Source organism: Nomascus leucogenys, chromosome 5 (assembly GCF_006542625.1).
Source record: "Nomascus leucogenys isolate Asia chromosome 5, Asia_NLE_v1, whole genome shotgun sequence".
Classification (NCBI taxonomy): Eukaryota; Metazoa; Chordata; class Mammalia; order Primates; family Hylobatidae; genus Nomascus; species Nomascus leucogenys.
Window position 1 is genome coordinate 59,196,487 of NC_044385.1, and position 14,152 is coordinate 59,210,638.

A 14,152-nucleotide genomic window follows, 5' to 3' on the forward strand; every position below is an offset into this window, starting at 1 on the left:
AACAAGCATTTCAAACACGGGAAAAAATTGTAGTCTCATAATTCACCTCTGTGAAACTCGAATGAATATAGGTATTCCCAACTGAGAACTTCAGCGTAGCAATATGTAATAGAAGATACATCTAAGATAGAGCTTATGTTTCAAAAATTTATCTTATGGTTCTAAATATAATGTTTTTCAAACATAGATACCAACACTAATGTCTGCATTATATATATCAAATCTATCCATCAAATTTGAAAAAAAAAGGCAGGAATATGAAGACTGCTAGCATTTAAAATATTTTAATGTGCTTCTTTCCAGAGTTAAATTTGTATTGCAAAAATTTTTACCTGATGTGCATGCTTGTACATCTTTCATTCCGACTGACTGGTTCGAAACACACTCTTTCATTTCAACCTTAGGCCGAAAGGGTTTTGAGACAAAATGATTAATAAATAATATGTATTTCATATACTATGTGGTTAATAATTAAAGATAAATATAGAAAAGTTATTACCTTCAAGTGATGATATTGCTCAAGAGAATCTAGAAGGCAAAAGGGACATATAATCAACTATATATAAATATGATAAATCTAACCATACACTCAGAGTTAGTATCAAGCTGAATCTTAGTGCTTAGCTTTAAAAATAATGAGTTTAGATTTAAGGGTGCATTTCTTTTGTCAGGACAACAACATGACAGAAATATCCTGAAGAAAACTAAGAAGATAGGTTGAATAAAACATGCAGTTAACATTTCAAAGGCAAGATTCTGATTCGAATATCTGTAACTAAGAGAAAAGTATGCACGCAACCATGTGTACATGCTGAGGAGGAGAAAAGTGATCTTTAATCAGCAGAGCAAATCGTGACCCTGGGCAGATAAATGTCCAAGCTGATGGTAGAATGCTATAGTGTGTCTTTAATGTGACACATCAGGATCATTTATACCATTCTACTGCAAGTACCTACTATGTCCTTCAATTGGTCCTAGAATGTAGGAAGCACACAGTTGTCATGACAGTTCATTTGAATGTTTAATTCATTTCTCATCAGAGAAAGTGTTCTGAAGTGATTGCTTTGGATCCACACTTACAGAAAATAGTTCATAAAAATCTTCATTATTTTTCCATACCTACTTGGGCTTACTGATAGGTCTACATTTCTCATATCCTCTAGTTTAGCCATCTTAAATTTTTTGATCCACTCATGCAAGAAGGTATATAAAACATTTTAAAAAATAATGTATAGGATGCTTTCAACATTGAAATATTAATAAAAAATGCATTGCTACACAATTATTAGTTACTACGGACCTTTTATATACCAAAATGGGTGTAATATTTATGTAAAGTAATGCCTTTTGTATTTGAGGAATAAACTTTGTAATTTTTTTTGTTTCTAAACTTAATTTGGGTTGGCATATCATGTCATCCATGATAACCTTTTACAAAACAGGCATCTTATTTAAAAAACTGGCTGCCTTAAAGAAAAAGCAGCCAAAGCGCCTACTTTTAACTTAACCTCAGTTGATTAACTGATATCGACAAAACATGCATCTTTGATGTCTGATAGTTACAAAGAGAAGAAATTAGTTCCTGTGGTTTACCCCCATTCTGGCACTCCCTCCTTCCAGTAACTCCTGTAACAGCAATCACCTAATCTTCTGTTTGAGTGCCAATATATTGTAGCCATCAGACGTGAAAGCTCTCAAGTTTCCTTATTATCAACTCCAAAATTAACTAGCCAACTTCTTTCTTTCCTCCCTCCTCCTCCACTCACAATCCCTCTTCCTTTGCAAAAGTAATCTCTAGATCTGTTGTCCTGATTCTGACCCTTCTGCCTTCTTTTGATGGACCATTCCCATGACTTCTCTTCTCTTCATTTAGCAGTGGTATCTTCCAACGATGATTGCTGTTGCTTCATCTCTTTCTCCTTCCCCTCTGGCCAGAGACACGCTCAGAAATAAAAGGAAAATCATGCTTTCCCTTGATTCTGTTACGTCTTGAGTGGTTATCCAAGGGCTCTTCTTTCAGATTTCTCTAAAGGCACAGCTATACCCTTGCTACTCAGAGTGTGGTCCTAGGACAAGAAGGGTTGGCATCACCTGAGATCTTATTAGAAATGCAGAATTGCAGACTTGTGGAATCAGAATGTGCACTTCTAACAAGGTCCTCAGCTGATTTGTTAAAATTTGGAAAGCTCTGATCTATATTCAGCGTGCTCCCACATTCCTCAACCTCAACTTGCCCTTTTGGAATCCAGCCTCAAGCTCCACCCTATCACGTCCTCCAAATCTAAGCTGTATTACAAGTCATAAGGTTACTAATGAACTTTTTATCAGGCTATAGCTTCCTTGATCTCTCCATAACTAATCCTACCCTCTTCTTTCCAATGTTCTTCTTTTGGCCCCTAAGATACTGTCCCATGAAGTAACAACATTTTATAGCACATTAAATTATAGAAATGTAATTTATGCATGGTTGACCATGCATTACATTCCTCTATCGCAGATAAAACATAGCTCTGCGTGGTCAGGTACCTCCATCCTTAATGCATTCCCAAAAGTAAGGAAAACAGCAAGAGTGGCAACATTTTGCTTGACTTCTCTGACAAGTTTCAGTACTGGAAGCTCACTTTATATTCTCTTCAAGTAATTATCTTACTCTCTCACCCTTCATTGCATATATCTGTTTCTTTTTCCCTCATTTACTCCCTGTACTCTGCCTTTTTCACTCTTCATTTACTCTTTTCTTCTTCCTTATTTTCTGACTTTCCTCAGGTCTTAGAGTATCTTGAATTGGAACTAACGATTCAGCTCCTCTAGTGGCACTCTCAATTAAATCGGTTGATAATGCCTTACAAAATATACAACATATCACTATTTCACTTCTCTTTTTTTGACTATGCACTTAATACCTTATTTTCCTTGGCTACTAGAACATAACAGAGCTTATGTTTTTAAACATTCTGTCAAATTTTTAAATAAAATACAGTTCTTACCTTATTGTTCCTTTATTGTAATTTTTCCTCTTTGACCATCAGCTCCAGTTAAGTGACTATCATATTTCTGTGGAACATTCTCCAAGGTAGCCTGTTGAAATTATAATGAATAATGAGTTTCAATGAAAAAACAACGAATTTCTCAATATTTCCTAAACATGTTCTGAATTTCCTGATTTAAAAGCAATGAGACCTAGAAGTAAGGAAAGCGTGTATTGAAAACCAAAATATTTCAATAGAGAAACTCATATATGCTCTCCAGATCAAGCAAATCTTTTATCTCCATATGGCTATTGACTCTGTAAACTGAACACAGAAAGCCAAAGGAAACATAATCACAGATACAATATTAGCTCTTGTGTATATTTCAGCAAGGAACTAACTTCAAATACCTAACTCAACTTTGCATTCACTACCAACAATAAGAAGGCATTTTAAAAAACCACACACTTGGTATAATACTTACAACATTCATATTTTAAATATTTCTAATTACATAAATGATCTTAGTGTTAAAATAAGATACTCGGCATGATAGGTAACTTCAGGGTATGTTATGTTGAGTGTAAGCAGAACATTGTCAAAGCTGCTTTATTTAGGTAAGGAAGGGCTTGGAAAAATCAAAATATTTTTGGTAAAATTTTTACTGACAGGAAAAATGGCAAAATAGTAAGAAGCCTTTTCTTTATGCCTTGTTTAAATAAAAGCAAGCAAATATTAGATATACTATGCCATTCTTTCCCTATTAAGAAATAACTTCAAGAAAGTATAGCAAGAGTTAGTAAAAAGGGAAGGAGAAGAACATTTATTATGAAGCATCTAAACAGTCCCAGGCCCTTATTTACACATTCTCTTTTCTACACATTCTAATAATACACATGAGGACAAGGGTGCTTACCACACTTCCCGCTTTTTGGATGTTGAGAACAAAATGATAAATAGATGTGACCCATTGTTCTCTCCGTTCAGAATATCCTCCTTCTAGACTTTCACATGGCTCACTGCTTCTTGTCCTCTAGTTGGCAGCTTAAATGTCACACTCAGAAAGATCTTCTCTGAGAACACAGTTCTACTCCCATTCCGGCCCCCATCCTAAGTACGCACTTCTTCAATATGCCCTAACCTAACATTCTCTGTTTTCTTTATAGGAAGCACTTATAGTGGCTTAGAAGTGTTTGTTCTTTACTTGATTTTCTGCTCCTACTACCCTATCATAAGCCTCATCTTGTACATTCAGTGTCTCACTGCCTAGCACACAGTCAGTAGTCAAGAACAGAAATTCCTTCAAGGTCAAAAACACTTACAATCTCATCAGAAAGATCTCAAGTGCCAAATCACTAGATTCCCTTAGGATATTCCCAGTCATAGTCTGCTGAAACTTAACATAAACCAAAGTAGAAATCGACATGCCTGTTCTAAATTTCTATTTTTTTTTTCAGCACTACTGCCATTTCATCAATCAGGTTTACAAAAAGAATCCTCAATATTTACTAAATCGCTGAATCCCACTGTGATCATTTTGTCCTACACTTGTATACACACTTCACAGTTTACAAAAGGATTTCACATTTCTTCCCTTTCTTCCAAAATTTGTTCATTAGACATACTTAGGAGGTAGTATTTATGAGTGTCATTCTTATGATGTTAACTATAGTAAGGTACTTGGAGAAGTACAGATATATATGGAGACTTTTGGTCACAGGATAGCCCTAAAAATACTGATTAGAATTTACAATTTTTTGTAAGTATTTCTGTAATAAAGACTTCAATTTTCTTTCTACAAAATAAGAAATTCATTCGGGTAAATATGGTCATCTACCATTACATGAAAGCTGGAACATTATTATTACAGAGAGATAAAAGAGAAAAGAAATGTTTCATCAATATTCCACCAGGAGAAAGAATAGGAAATCAAAATTATAAAGAGTAATGTACAACCTGAAAAGACATATTTAAAAGAGCATAGTTTGGGGCTAAAAGAAAGCTTAAGAAATTTTCATCTAAAATCTAAATTTTAGCTTACAGTTAGAGGATATTAGAAAATATACTGTAATCTGCTTTCTTACTGATGACATATTTCTAATTTATTTCCTTCTTATTTATAACATATTTGCATAATTCATGTGAACCTATGTCCTAAACATTAAGCCATATTTTGGAAATGCAATAGATGTTATTATTAGATATCTTGTGATGTTATACTACCTATAACATTCTATTATATAGAAATTTACTTGTCTGCTCATTTCTTCATGTTCAAAAATGATTAAAATGCTTCTTACATGCAAGACTTTAGGTACGTTAGGATACACAAGAATATGTTTCGTAACATTCAGTAGCTCACAGTAGTGCAGGACCTTTAAAATGATTATGTAAACAATGAAATACAAAAACTTCTGAAATTTGAAACTTTAAACTATGATACAAAGATGCTCTGTGAATATTTTTTACAACTACAGGGCAAAAAGTGTTTGAAATTAAAGTCTTACCACATGGTTATTAACAGTCTCTGCTTCTGGAGCTGGTTGTTACTTGAGAAAAAACACGTATGCTCAATTAGATGAAGAGTTTTAAATATACTCTTCATAGAATGGCTTAGGAAACACATGGGAATCTCTTTGTAATACAGATTTTGAGACAGAAATTTTAAATTTCTGAATTTCCACATTAAAAGAAAAACTAGGGGGGTGGGGCCTGTGGGCAGCAAGCCACCGGGGTGCCAAGGTAAAAACCGAGGATACGAGCTGTTCCAGTATAATAAAATATAAAACAAGAATAGTTTTACCAGATGTAGATCTTAGATATGATTATATATGAATATCATTAATCATTAGTTGGTAGCAATTACTCTTTATTCCAATTTTATAATAATCCTTGCTTTATAGTCATAACCTAGGAAAAGCCAGGCCATACAGAGATAGGAGCTGAGGAGACATAGTGAGAAGTGACCAGAAGACAAGAGTGCAAGCCTTCTGTTATGCCCAGACAGGGCCACCAGAGGACTCCTTGGTCTAGTGGTAACGCCAGCGTCTGGGAAGATGCCCGTTGCCAAGCAGACCATGGTCTAGCGGTAGCGTTAGTGTCGAGGAAAAACACCCGCTACTTAACAGACTGGGAAAGGGAGTCTCCCTTACCCCAGTGGAGTTTAGAGAAGACTCTACTCCTCTACCTCTTGTGGAGGGCCTAACATTAGTCAGGCCCACCCGCAGTTATCCGGAGGCCTAACCGTCTCCCTGTGATGCTGTGCTTCAGTGGTCACACTCCTAGTCCACCTTCATGTTCCATCTTGTACACCTGGCTCTGTCGTTTAGTTAGCAGTTGCAAATTAGTGAAAGCACTAAAAGTCTCTGATAAGTAGAAATAATAATGTAAGCTGTTTCTCTCCTTCTCCTCTCTCACTCTGCCTCGGCTAACAGGCAGGGAAGGGCCGGCCCCCTGTCCAGTGGACATGTGACCCATGTGGCCTTACCTATCATTGATGGCTCACACTCCTTATCCTGACCCTTTGTCTTGTATCCAACAAATATCAGCGCAGCCTGGCATTCGGGGCCACTACCGGTCTCTGTGTCTTGGTGGTAGTGGTCCCCCTGGCCCAGCTGTCTTTTCTTTTATCTCTTTGTCTTGTGTCTTTATTTCTATGCTCTCTCATCTCCGCACACAGGGAGAAACCCACCAACCATGTTGGGCTGGACCCTACAGAGCCAAGAACAGCTCCAGCCTGAGTGACGCAGAAGATGGGTGATTTCTGCATTTCCAACTGAGGTACCGGGTTCATCTCACTGGGGAGTGTTGGAAAGTGGGTGCAGGACAGCGGGTGCAGTGCACTGAGTGTAAGCTGAAGCAGGGCGAGGCATGGCCTCATCTGGGAAGCACAAGGGGTCAGGGAATTCCCTTTCCTAGTCAAAGAAAGGGGTGACAGATGGCACTTGGAAGGTCGGGTCACTCCCACCCTAATACTGCACTTTTCCAACGGTCTTAGCAAATGGCACACAAGGAGATTATATCCTGTGCCTGGCTTGGAGGGTCCTATGCCCACGGAGCCTCGCTCACTGCTAGCAGAGGAGTCTGAGATCAAACTGCAAGGCGGCAATGAGGCTGGGGGAGGGGCGCCCACCATTGCCGAGGCTTGAGTAGGTAAACAAAGTAGCCAGGAAGCTCGAACTGGGTGGAGCCCACTGCAGCTCAAGGAGGCCTGCCTTCCTGCCTCTGTAGACTCCACCTCTGGGGGCATGGCATTGCCAAACAAAAGGCAGCAGAATCCTCTGCAGACTTAAATGTCCCCATCTGACAGCTTTGAAGTGAGTAGTGTTTCTCCCAGCACGCAGCTGGAGATCTGAGAACAGATAGACTGCCTCCTCAAGTGGGTCCCTGACCCCCGAGTAGCCTAACTGGGAGGCACCCCCCAGTAGGGGTGGACTGACACCTCACACAGCCGGGTACTCCTCTGAGACAAAACTTCCAGAGGAATGATCAGGCAGTAACATTTGCTGTTCACCAATATCTGCTGTTCTGCAGCCTCTGCTGCTGATACCCAGGCAAACAGAGTCTGGAGTGGACCTCCAGCAAACTCCAACAGACCTGTAGCTGAGGGTCCTGACTCTTAGAAAGAAAACTAAAAAACAGAAAGGACATCCACACCAAAACCCCATCTGTACGTCACCATCATCAAAGACCAAAGGTAGATAAAACCACAAAGATGGGGAAGAAACAGAGCAGAAAAACTGGAAACTCTAAAAATCAGAGTGCCTCTCCTCCTCCAAAGGAATGCAGCTCCTCACCAGCAATGGAACAAAGCTGGACGGAGAATGACTTTGACGAGTTGAGAGAAGAAGGCTTCAGATGATCAAACTACTCCGAGCTACAGGAAAAAGTTCAAATCCATGACAAAGAAGTTAAAAACCTTGAAAAAATATTAGACGAATGGCTAACTAGAATAACCAATGCAGAGAAGTCCTTAAAGGACCTGACGGAGCTGAAAACCAAAGCACAAGAACTACGTGATGAAAGCACAAGCCTCAGTAGCTGATTTGATCAACTGGAAGAAAGGGTATCAGCGATGGAAGATCAAATGAATGAAATGAAGCGAGAAGATAAGTTTAAAGAAAAAAGAACAAAAAGAAATGAACAAAGCCTCCAAGAAATAAGGAACTATGTGAAAAGACCAAATCTACGTCTGATTGGTGTACCTGAAAGTGACAGGGAGAATGGAACCAAGTTGGAAAACACGTTGCAGGATATTATCCAGGAGAACTTCCCTAATCGCACAAGGCAGGCCAACATTCAAATTCAGGAAATACAGAGAATGCCACAAAGATACTCCTCGAGAAGAGCAACTCCAAGACACATAATTGTCAGATTTACCAAAGTTGAAATGAAGGAAAAAATGTTAAGGGCAGCCAGAGAGAAAGGTCGGGTTATCCACAAAGGAAAGTGCATCAGACTAACAGCTGATCTCTTGGCAGAAACTCTACAAGCCAGAAGAGAGTTGGGGCCAATATTCAACATTCTTAAAGAAAAGAATTTTCAACCCAGACTTTCATATCCAGCCAAACTAAGCTTCAGAAGTGAAGGAGAAATAAAATCCTTTACACACAAGCAAATGCTGAAAGATTTTGTCACCACCAGGCCTGCCCTAAAAGAGCTCCTGAAGGAAGCACTAAACATGGAAAGGAACAACCGGTATCAGCTACTGCAAAAGCATGCCAAATTGTAAAGAACATTGAGGCTAGGAAGAAACTGCATCAACTAATGAGCAAAATAACCATCTAACATAATAATGACAGGATCAAATTCATACATAACAATATTAACCTTAAATGTAAATGGGCTAAATGCTCCAATTAAAAGACACAGACTGGCAAATTGGATAAACAGTCAAGACCCATCAGTGTGCTGTATTCAGGAAAACCATCTCACGTGCAGAGACACACATAGGCTCAAAATAAAGGGATGGAGGAAGATCTACCAAGCAAATGGAAAACAAAAAAAGGCAGGGGTTGCAATCCTAGTCTCTGATAAAACAGACTTTAAACCAACAAAGATCAAAAGAGACAAAGAAGGCCACTACATGATGGTAAAGGGATCAATTCAACAAGAAGAGCTAACTATCCTAAATATATATGCAGCCAATACAGGAGCACCCAGATTCATAAAGCAAGTCCTTAGACACCTAGAAAGAAACTTAGATTCCCACACAATAATAATGGGAGAGCTTAACACCCCACTGTCAACATTAGACAGATCATCGAGACAGAAACTTAACAAGGATACCCAGGAATTGAACTCAGCTCTGCACCAAGTGGACCTAATAGACATCTGACATGTACAGAACTCTCCACCCCAAATCAACAGAATATACATTCTTCTCAGCACCACACCACACATATTCCAAAACTGACCACATAGTTGGAAGTAATGCACTCCTCAGCAAATGTAAAAGAACAGAAATTATAACAAACTGTCTCTCAGACCACAGTGCAATCAAACTAGAACTCAGGATTAAGAAACTCACTCAAAACTGCTCAATTACATGGAAACTGAACAACCTGCTCCTGAATGACTACTGGGTACATAACGAAATGAAGGCAGAAATAAAGATGTTCTTTGAAACCAACAAGAACAAAGACACAACATACCAGAATCTCTGGGACACATTCAAAGCAGTGTGTAGAGCTAAATTTATAGCACTAAATGCCCACAAGAGAAAGCAGGAAAGATCTAAAATTTACACCCTAACATCCCAATTAAAAGAACTAGAGAAGCAAGAGCAAACACATTCAAAAGCTAGCAGAAGGCAAGAAATAACTAAGATTAGAGCAGAACTGAAGGAAATAGAGACACAAAAAACCCTTCAAAAAATTAATGAATCCAGGAGCTGGTTTTTTGAAAAGATCAACAAAATTGATAGACCACTAGCAAGACTAATAAGACAAGAGAGAAGAATCAAATAGATGCAATAAAAAATGATAAAGGGGATATCACCACCAATCCCACAGAAATACAAACTACCATCAGAGAATACTATAAACACCTCTACGCAAATAAACTAGAAAATCTAGAAGAAATGGATAAATTCCTTGACAAATACACCCTCCCAAGACTAAACCAGGAAGAAGTTGAATCTCTGAATAGACCAATAACAGGCACTGAAATTGAGGCAATAATTAATAGCTTACCAACCAAAAAAAGTCCAGGACCAGATGGATTCACAGCCGAATTCTACCAGAGGTACAAGGAGGAGCTGGTACCACTCCTTCTGAAACTATTCCAATCAATAGAAAAAGAGGGAATCCTCCCTAACTCATTTTATGAAGCCAGCATCATCCTGATACCAAAGCCTGGCAGAGACACAACAAAAAAAGAGAATTTTAGACCAATATCCCTGATGAACTAGATGCAAAAATCCTCAATAAAAATACTGGCAAACAAAATCCAGCAGCACATCAAAAAGCTTATCCACCATGATCAAGTGAGCTTCATCCCTGGGATGCAAGGCTGGTTCAACCTACGCAAATCAATAAATATAATCCAGCATATAAACAGAACCAACAACAAAAACCATATGATTATCTCAATAGATGCAGAAAAGGCCTCTGACAAAATTCAACAACATTTCATGCTAAAAACTCTCAATAAATTAGGTATTGATGGGACGTATCTCAAAATAATAAGAGCTATCTCTGACAAACCCACAGCCAATATCATACTGAATGGGCAAAAACTGGAAGCATTCCCTTTGAAAACTGGCACAAGACAGGGATGCCCTCTCTTACCACTCCTATTCAACATAGTGTTGGAAGTTCTGGCAAGGGCAATTAGGCAGGAGAAGGAAATAAAGGGTATTCAATTAGGAAAAGAGGAAGTCAAATTGTCCCTGTTTGCAGATGACATGATTGTATATCTAGAAAACCCCATTGTCTCAGCCCAAAATCTCCTTAAGCTGATAGGCAACGTCAGCAAAGTCTCAGGATATAAAATCAATGTGCAAAAATCACAAGCATTCTTCTACACCAATAACAGACAAACAGAGTGCCAAATCATGAGTGAACTCCCATTCACAACTGCTTCAAAGAGAATAAAATACCTAGGAATCCAACTTACAAGGGATGTGAAGGACCTCTTCAAGGAGAACTACAAACTACTGCTCAATGAAATAAAAGAGGATACAAACAAATGGAAGAACATTCCATGCTCATGGGTAGGAAGAATCAAGATCGTGAAAATGGCCATATTGCCCAAGGTAATTTATAGATTCAATGCCATCCCCATCAAGCTACCAATGACTTTCTTCACAGAATTGGAAAAAACTACTTTAAAGTTCCTATGGAACCAAAAAAGAGCCTGCATTGCCAAGTCAATCCTAACCCAAAAGAACAAAGCTGGAGGCATCACGCTACCTGATTTCAAACTATACTACAAGGCTACAGTAACCAAAACAGCATGGTACCGGTACCAAAACAGAGACATAGACCAATGGGACAGAACAGAGCCCTCAGAAATAATGCCGCATATCTAGAACCATCTGATCTTTGACAAACCTGACAAAAACAAGAAATGGGGAAAGGATTCCCTATTTAATAAATGGTGCTGGGAAAACTGGCTAGCCATATGTAGAAAGCTGAAACTGGATCCCTTCCTTACACCTTATACAAAAATTAATTCAAGATGGATTAAAGACTTACATGTTAGACCTAAAACCATAAAAACCCTAGAAGAAAACCTAGGCAATACCATTCAGGACATAGGCATGGCATGAGCAAGGACTTCATGTCTAAAACACCAAAAGCTATGGCAACAAAAGCCAAAATTGACAAACAGAATCTAGTTAAACTAAAGAGCTTCTGCACAGCAAAAGAAACTACCATCAGAGTGAACAGGCAACCTACAGAATGGGAGAAAATTTTTGCATCTACTCATCTGACAAAGGGCTAATATCCAGAATCTACAATGAACTCAAACAAATTTACAAGAAAAAAACAACCCCATCAAAAAGTGGGCAAAGGATATGAACAGACACTTCTCAAAAGAAGACATTTATGCAGCCAAAAGACACATGAAAAAATGCTCATCATCACTGGCCATCAGAGAAATGCAAATCAAAACCACAATGAGATACCATCTCACACCAGTTAGAATGGCCATCATTAAAAAGTCAGGAAACAACAGGTGTTGGAGAGGATGTGGAGAAATAGGAACACTTTTACACTGTTGGTGGGACTGTAAACTAGTTCAACCATTGTGGAAGTCAGTGTGGCGATTCCTTAGGGATCTAGAACTAGAAATACCATTTGACCCAGCCATCCCATTACTGGGTATATACCCAAAGGATTATAAATCATGCTGCTATAAAGACACATGCACATGTATGTTTATTGCGGCACTATTCACAATAGCAAAGAGTTGGAACCAACCCAAATGTGCAACAACGATAGACTGGATTAAGAAAATGTGGCACATATACACCATGGAATACTATGCAGCCATAAAACATGATGAGTTCATGTCCTTTGTAGGGACATGGATGAAGCTGGAAACCATCATACTCAGCGAACTATCGCAAGGACAAAAAACCAAACACCACATGTTCTCACTCATAGGTGGGAATTGAACAATGAGAACACATGGACACAGGAAGGGGAATATCACACACCGGGGCCTGCTGTGGGGTGGGGGAAGGGGGAGGGATAGCATTTGGAGATATACCTAGTGTTAAATGACGAGTTACTGGGTGCAGCACACCAACATGGCACATGTATACATATGTAACAAACCTGCACATTGTGCACATGTACCCTAAAACTTAAAGTATAATAATAATAAAAAAAGAAAAACTAGAAGTGAGGTCTTCTTATGTTGCCCAGGCTGGTCTGGAACTCCTGGACTCAAGTGATCCTACTGCCTCAGCCTTCCAAAAAGCTGGGACTACAGGCATGTGCCAGCATGCCCAGCTACATTTCCACAATGTTATTCGAGTCTAATTACAGAACCAAGGATGAAAGAGAGAAGAAGTTTCCTACTAAAAACTGTGTCATCCCACAATAAGCGTCCAAGAAAGTAAAAGGAAACCGTATGATATGTGATTTACAGTTTTGGAACTGAAGACACCGGGGACATTTTATGGTTACTATAATGAGTAATGGAACCCATTAAAATGTATTCAGGCACAAGGATTATAAAGATCACTATAGTATGGCTGAAAAGTTCCTGTGAGAATACTCACCAAATAAACCCTGAGAAAATTTCAAGTTTCCTCTACTGTGGGAAAGCTTTTCCACATACAGTTTTCCTGTCACAGTGTATTTCCCAGTTCATGCCATTTTTCAGCCCCCAATTCCTCTAAGTATTTAGCACCCTTTCCCATTTTCCAAAGAAAAAAAGTAAAGGAAATTCAAATAGTCATATTTCTATAATATTTTTTTTCTGACCAACTATTCCCCAAGACCATAAAACAATTATAGGTAGACTGCTGCTATAGTTGAAGAGTAAATACTATGCAAAACTAGATTCAGAGCAAGAAAATTTACTTCACAAAAGAGCACTTTACCTTGGTATCAGAATCAAAGAGTTCATCATCTATTGAAAGCCATGAGTCACCAGAACTCTGTTCGTCGGACAGCCTAAAGAGAAAAACATACAAGAAAAATGAGTGAGTTTATTTCTCTAAAAAAAAAAAAATATTTGTTTTGTTTCTGGGTATCACCCCCCCCCAAAACAAAAAACAAAAAATCTGGGGAAAGTTCAGCTATCTATACAATAAATAATATTTCTTAATATAATTAAAATTGGCCTCTTTTTCAAAAAGATTTTAGTTACCTATTTCTGCCTTCACCTTTCCCAACCTGTGAAATGTTCAATGAAGACTCACCCTTAGTTCCTTAACAAATAGTGACCGGCAATATATTGGCAGAGCCTGAGAATAATTTGTCTTCAGAAGTGTCTGTCCTGAAGGCTGAATTCAATATCCAATTAATGAGTGACATAACCTTTGTTACCTGAATTGGAACCAACTGATCACTTAAAACAAGGTAGAAAGAGACACTGTGTCTTCTCCATTACCTGTCTCTTGTTCAAAGGCTAATCTGTGCCACTCAAAAATGGCAGTCTTGGTTCTTCAGCATGGAAACCACTTAAGTAGGCCCTATTGCTGCCCTTTACCCTAAAACAGT

The 14,152-nt window shown here is 38.5% G+C and overlaps 1 non-coding gene across 1 annotated transcript; it reads right to left on the reverse strand.

The window, feature by feature from the left end:
* Nucleotides 1-499: 499 nt before the first annotated feature.
* LOC105739756 lies at nt 500-13,605 on the reverse strand. Its single transcript, XR_004030133.1, has 3 exons — nt 13,531-13,605; nt 2,988-3,078; nt 500-528 (listed from the first exon to the last, which is right to left on the reverse strand). It is a non-coding gene; the product is annotated as an uncharacterized LOC105739756 (transcript).
* Between the last annotated feature and the right edge of the window lie 547 nt (nt 13,606-14,152).